Below are 7,308 nucleotides of genomic sequence, written 5' to 3' on the forward strand. Positions count from 1 at the left end.
GTGGATGGGTGGGTGGATGGATGGATGGATGGGTGGGTGGGTGGATGGATGGATGGATGGGTGGGTGGGTGGATGGATGGATGGATGAGCGGATGGGTGGGTGGATGGACTGATGGGTGGATGGATGGATCCTTTATCAGGCTTTTCCCTCAAAATTACATGCACATGGTTTCTCACTCTCACCTTTGGGGGAAAGTGGAGGGACTCCCTTTTCATTCTTCTGATGTGCAACATCATCTATCATTTCAGTGAAACTGGAGAACTGAGCCAAAATGGCAAGGCCATTTGAGAGACTTTTTTTCTGCAGAATGATATTAGTAATAACAGGAGAATAACATTGATTATTTGAGTTGAAAGTCACCCAAGAGTCTGTTTCCTGAGTGTCTACTCCATGCTAGGACTGAAGTACAGATATTCTCTACTGTCCAGAGGTTAAGTGCAATGAGGAAGACAAACATTAAATAGTGACCCCGGTTACATTTGGCAGAATAACTCAATGACCATTTATTTCTGTTTGGTTCTCCCTTACTTCTGGGAAAATGTTTGTTGCTGATTCAAAAGCAGGCGTTTTTTACTCTCTGTCTATTGTTTTCCCAATATTAGAGAAGCTTCTTGGGTGACTTAGCTGGGGAGGATAGAGAAAAGGGCAAAGTTGTGAGAGTGAGAGGCCTCCAAGGCTGGAAGCTGATCAAATTCTGCAAGAACTAAAGGTAGAGAGAGCTGGGAGGTAGGAGAACCTTAGAGTCAAATGGCCTCAGGAGGCACTAAGAGGTTTGGGGGCTCCTGGTGTCCATGCAGATTTTCAGGCCCATTGATGGTGCGGCAGTCACAGCACCCCCTGTTCTCTATAGACCACATCACGTTACATAGTGAAGATAGCAGTGGTGATGGTGGGGGTGGGGCAGAATAATGCCCACTCCTTCCAAGATACCCACATCCTCCTCTCTGAAACCTATGAATGTGTTACTTTCAATGGCAAAGGGGACTTTGCAGACAAGATGAAAGACCTTGAGATAGGAAGATTATTCCTTGGTTCTCCAGATGGGTCCAAGATAATAACAGGATCCTTATAAGTGCAAGACACAGGGAAGAGAGTCAGAATCACAGGGACTTGAAGGTGCTTCTGGTTTTGAAGATTGAAGAAGCGGCCATGAGCCAAGGAATGCAGGTGGTCTGCAGACGCTGGAAAGCGAGAAAACTTATTTCACCCTAGAGCCTTCAGAAAGAACCAAGCCCTGCTAACACCTTGATTTTCCTGTCATCCTGTGCTCTAAAGTCTCTTTTTTAGAGGTCTCTGAGCTACTCAAAGCACATCCTAGTTTCCTACTCAAACTCCATCTCCTTTCCAGCCTGCTTCCCAGGTAACCTACCTTTCACCATTCCTTCATCCAGCTTTCCACTCTGCTCCAGTGTAACGTGCTGTCGAGGAAAATATGGCTTTGGGAGTGAGACCAGAGGCTAAATCCTAGCCCTGCCACTTACTTGAGAAACTCATCCAGTGTTTCTCACTCAGTGTTTCTGAGTCCGCCATCCCAGATGATAAAATGGAGGTAGCAGATTTGCCTCACTTAGCTGTGGAGAGTAAGTGACACACTGTCAGAAGCCATTTAACCAGAAGCATTAACCAGGTCACTTCCTTCTCCCCCTTCAAGGCTGAAACCATCCATTTTGGCTTGAGCCCTTCCTCTCACATCCTTCTTCCCTTCTTTAATCCCTCCCTCCCTACTCCCCCATTTAGACTTACTGGAAAGAACATTGAGGATTTAGCCTCATCTTTGCTGCTAGTCTATAGTTAAACTTGAGCAAATCTCTCACTCCCTCTTTGCTGCAGTAGATGACCTCCAAGGTCCAGTTCTCCTGAAACATGCTGTGATGTAAAGTGATTCTGAAATCCCATCTCTTTCACAGAGACTTCTCAACTGTTGAAAATAGTGGCAATTCTCTTCCTTTACCCACATTCCACTGCCTTGTTTAAACATGTCCCTTCAGTTTAATTTTTGCACTCAAAATGTTTATCCATAAGGATTTATGTCAGAATAGCTGGGGGCAGCGTGGTGAAATTATTTCTGTACATTGATAGGGAGAGTCTTAGCTTTGCAAGAGCAAAAATGTTGCCCTCGAGGGGAAAAGCTGTCCTTCCTGGAGGTTGTGTCCTTTTCACTCCCACCATCACAAGAGCCTCATGACAATGCTTAGCCAAGTTCATGACACGGCATGCAACCTTCATCAATCAACCCTCCTTGCTTTCCTTTCTTTCTTCTTTCCCTCATTCCTTGTTTCTTTTCTCCCTTCCTAAGTCAGTATCATAAGAAATACACAAAAGTATTTTAGCAAAATTATTTTAATCAGTCGCCTCTTTTTAATCAAATCGATATTTTTATGCATTCTTTCTTTCATCCAGCAAGGGGCTATTGAACATCTACTGTGCAGAAGACACTGTGCTAAGGTTAAAGATTGTGAACGTGATCTCCCTTGCCTTCCAGGAACTCATTGTGTATTTATCAATTTAACAAATATTTTATTATAACATGTTATTATAATGTGTCTTACTGGGTTCTCTGGAAGCAGCCAGTGAGACAGTTTGGAATGAGATGTTTATTAGAATTGAAATCTCTTAAAGAAGGAAGGAAGGAAGAAAGATTGGGCAGAAGAAAAGGCTGAACATAATGTAGGTCTGACATAACATCAAGAGCCCAAATGTAAACCAGAGCAGGAGCCTCTCATGGGTCTTGCCACTTTTCATGCCCAAATATAGGTCTTTGTGTTCCTGTCTATTCATTTCCTAGGGCCATCTTTGATTAAACAGAAATTTATTCCTGATTTTGGACACCACAAGGCCAACATCAAAGTATTAGCAAGTCCAAGCTCTATCCAAAGGCTCTAGGGTCCTTCCTGGCCGCTTTCAGCTTCTGGTGGCTCCAGGCGTCCTTGGTAACATACCTCCATTGCCAGCCTCTGCTTACACATTGCTGTCTTCCTGTGCATCTGAGCCTCAAAATTCCCTCAATCTTTTTATTTTAATTTTTTATAAATTTTTACTGAGGTTTATAACATTATTTAGGTTTTAGGTGTGTAGCATTATAATTTGACATCAGTATACATTAATGATTCCCACCAGAAGTCTAGTTTCCACCTATCACTATATAATTCCCTGCTCTTTCTTATAAGGGCTTCTGTGATTAGATTTAAGACCCACTGTAATCCAAAATGATCTTTGGGGGGCATATTTCAAGCCACTACTGCTTCACTAATTCAACAAATCTATGAACTTCATAGATGCTGCTTTTGGGAACTGAACCTAAAATTTCTATTAGCTACAAGCTGTCTGCTGGCTGTGTTCCCTAGAGGTGGGCAGCAAGTTCTTCCTTGAAGGGGGTTTGGGTGGTACATCTTAAATATTGTATATGACTAAACTCCAAACAAGGAATAAAAACAAATTCTAGCTATGAATCTGGGTTCACAAATGGCTTTGTCACATGTCGAGTTAGTCATTCAACCGTCTAAACCTTGACCTTACATGGGGGTAGCACAGGTGGCTTGAGTATCATAGCCACTACCTTACATACATTATAGCCACTTCTGTAATGAGACACAGGTGACTCAGTCTGTCTCTCCTCCTGCCTATTGGGATCTAATGGTTTTAGATGAGGAGCCACAGGCTCAAGGTGATTATCACACTCTTCACTCTTACCCCTATAGCTCTTCAATGTGCACCCTCCATCCTCCATCTTCTCTAGTACAGTCTCTAGTTTTTGAAGTCCCTCATGCAGGTATGAGTTAACTGCTCCCTAGGCTAACGACAGCAGAGAGACTCTCTATATGGCAGCCACTCGTGCGTTACACTGCCCCAATCTCAACACAAATGTAGCTTTAGTTTTCCTACTCCTTTCAGTCATTCCATTGTTGTTGTTGTATACAATAGTTGTCTGTTTAACTTTCAGGGGTTAATATCTTGTTTTAGTTGTGATTTGGTGGTAAATATGTGAAAGAGACAAGTCCAGCACCTTCACACTGCTGCCATCTTGCTGGACTCTCTCAGCTGTGCAATTAAAAGGATGTTGCGACCTTATAATTTCAGTCATTTGAAAGATATAGGAGGAAAACAAAGAAAAAACTCATAGACTATAAGAACCAAATAATGACTACTAGCAGAGAAAAGGAAAGGGAAATGGTAAGTCTGATAAAAGGGGTTAATTATATGGTGGCAGATAGTAATTAGACTTTTGGTGGTGAACATAATGCATTATATACAGATGTTGATTTATAATGCTATACACCTAGACATAGTATGTTATACTATAATAGACATAGTATGGTACACCTAGACTATAGTTCGGTATAAGCCAATGTTAATACAGTAAAAAAAAAAAAAATGTGAAAATAAGTAAATAAATGTTTGCTCTAATTTGTTGAAAAGTGCTCCTAAATAGCCTTAATACTGTTGTAATTATTTTTCGTTTTATGTTTATATTACCCATTCAATCAGAAACTTCCTAAGGACAAGGATCACATCTATTTTACCTACTAGTAATCCTTGTGGGCCCTGCAAAGCACCTGATAATATAGTAGGTCACAAATATATGTTTGTGGAGTGGATTAAATTCTAAGATTTAAATAATAAATTATTTAATCTGGAATTAGTGAATCATGGGTGTACAATTGCTAGGAGGCATTATTTTTTTACAGTGTCTTTGGCTATCTTCTCGCGACAATGGCATACATAACCCGTGAGAATTCTTTAAGAACACACTGAATTCAGCAAAAGAGACATTACACAAAACAAAGAGACGTTTCTGGGTAGAAAATATTTGTGCACAATACTAATGAGAAAGGGTTGATCACAAAGATATACAAAGAGCTAATGAAACTCAATAAAAACAAAGTGAACAACCTCATCCAAAAATGGGCAGAAGAGCTAAAAAGACACTTCTCCAAAGAGGAAATGCAGATGGCCAAAGGGCATATGAAAAAAAAAGTTCAACATCACTTGTAATAAGGGATATGAAAATTAAAACCACAATGAGCTACCACCTCACACCAGTGAGAATGGCACATAATAAAACAACTAGCAACAACAAATGTTGGTGAGGATGTGGAGAAAAAGGAACTCTCCTGCACTGCTGGTGGGAATGCAAACTGGTCCCACCACTATGGAAAGCTGTGTGGAGGTTTCTTAAAGTGCTAAAAATGGAACTTACTTATGACCCAGCAATCCCACTCCTAGCTATCTACCCAAAGGACACAAAAATAATGACTCAAAAGGACACCTGCACCCCCATGTTTATTGCTGCTCTGTTTACCATAGGGACAATGTAGAATCAACCCAAATGCCCAAAAATAGATGACTGAATTAAAAAGATGTGGTACATAGACACCATGGAATATTACTCAACAATCAAAAAAGATAAACTCATGCCTTTTGCAGCAACATGGATGGAGCCAGAAGGGATCATACTTAGTAAAATAAGGGATCATACTTAGTAAAACTACCAGATGGTTTCACTCATAGCAGGAACATAAAGGGGGGGGGGCACGAGGGGAGGCAGGAAGGAAACAATTATAATAAAGTCAAAAAGAAAAAAAAACAATGAACAACTATAAACCATAGACATTTTACAGGGGTGGAGGGGGGATGGGATCAAAATTGGGGTTAAATATAATCAGGTTATATTCTAATTGGGGTGGGAAGAGTGCACGGGACTATGGCGATGGCACACAGGTGAATTCGTGGTGGGAAGTCCACAGAGATTATAACCGAGATGAAAAAATGCACAAAATGAAGAATGATGTAAATAATAATAATAAAAAGAACACACTGCATTCGAGTATGAATTTGCTGTCTCAGTGGATGCTCACTTCAGTACTCCTCTGGTAATATAGTACATAATCTTTTCATGAGCCAACAATTATTTCTCTACCACTCTCATAAGTCAGTCTTATTTGGAGGACTCCTAGTTATGAAGGTTTAAAAGCTATTCTTCAACCTTGGGTCCATCCATATACATACATATATAATATGTTGGGGGAAGGGTGGGGATGGAAAAAAGACATGGGCATTTGATCCTACCAGGCTGGTACCTTTTGCCTGTACTCCAGTACCTTTTCTTCAGGCTTTCTCTTCTCCAGTCTGCTGCATTCTTCAACATTCATGTGGTCTCTTATTGAACTACCATGAAACTAAGTGTAAAAAGATCCATCTGCCATCAGTGATAGGCTATGTGATCTTAGGCAGTTCACATAATAGTCTTTTCTTTAGTCACTGAGAAGGAAAATGAGAAATTTGAGCACCACTGAAAATGTTTCCTAATACAGATAGTTTATATCTTACTACACAATTCCTTGCTCACTAGACTCTCTTCCATCTTCCAACTCTAACAAATCAATATGTTTTCTTTCTCTAATTTTCTATTTTCTGTCCCTCACTGTACTAGTTACCTCTTACTTCCCTCCTCACCTTCACTATGGGCTTATCCCTATTACAACAGGTAAGCTATGTGAGGATGAGGTCATATCTCCATAGAATCTGAAGATTAATAAATGATTAGCATTATTATAATAATTACACCTTTGTTTTCACTCTGATTCTTTAAGCTCAAATTAATCCTGCCCTACCCTTCTGAAGTGGCAACTAAATAATTGCTTGGCTTCTCCTAATAGAAGGATTTGTATTTTCCAAGTACTTTACACTCCCTGTGACACCATGTCAATATCCTCCCTAGTTAACTAAGGGGGTGACTGGGGCACAGATAAAGGAGGAGGTACTTTCAGAATCTTGAGGCAATCCAATAACTCCCTCCTTTCTGTTTATGACAGAAGTTTTGTTGGTTTGAGGGTTGACTTTACTGTCATAATTTGGTCTCCTTGGGCAAATCACTTCCCTCTCAAAGTTCAGCTGTTTTATAAGAAGGGATTAGAGGTCTGTGATTAGATGAACTAATCACTGATCTTAGAGTTAGATCACACTTCAAATCTGGGCTCAGCTACTCTTAACAACTGGATAGCTATGGGATCATTGCTACATAAAGCACAATGGAGCACGATGTCCTTCATTTTCTAACTGTTCAACTTAGGTTCTGCTGAAGTTAATATTTCCATCTAATTTAACTTGACTTCATCACCTGCCCTGTCTCAGTTCTTTCCCATCCTCACTCACTGTTCTTTATTTGTAGTTGTCTCCCTCTCTGGAAGCAGCATTCATTGTTCACATGTATTTGACTTTATACTGCCTGAAATCACTCAGGCTTAAAGCACAGAGGGTCACCATCCTTCCCCATGACTAGAAAGTACACGCCCAAGTAGGAGCCCTTT

Source organism: Condylura cristata, unplaced genomic scaffold (genome assembly GCF_000260355.1).
Source record: "Condylura cristata isolate star-nosed mole 26May11 unplaced genomic scaffold, ConCri1.0 scaffold00025, whole genome shotgun sequence".
Taxonomy (NCBI): Eukaryota; Metazoa; Chordata; class Mammalia; order Eulipotyphla; family Talpidae; genus Condylura; species Condylura cristata.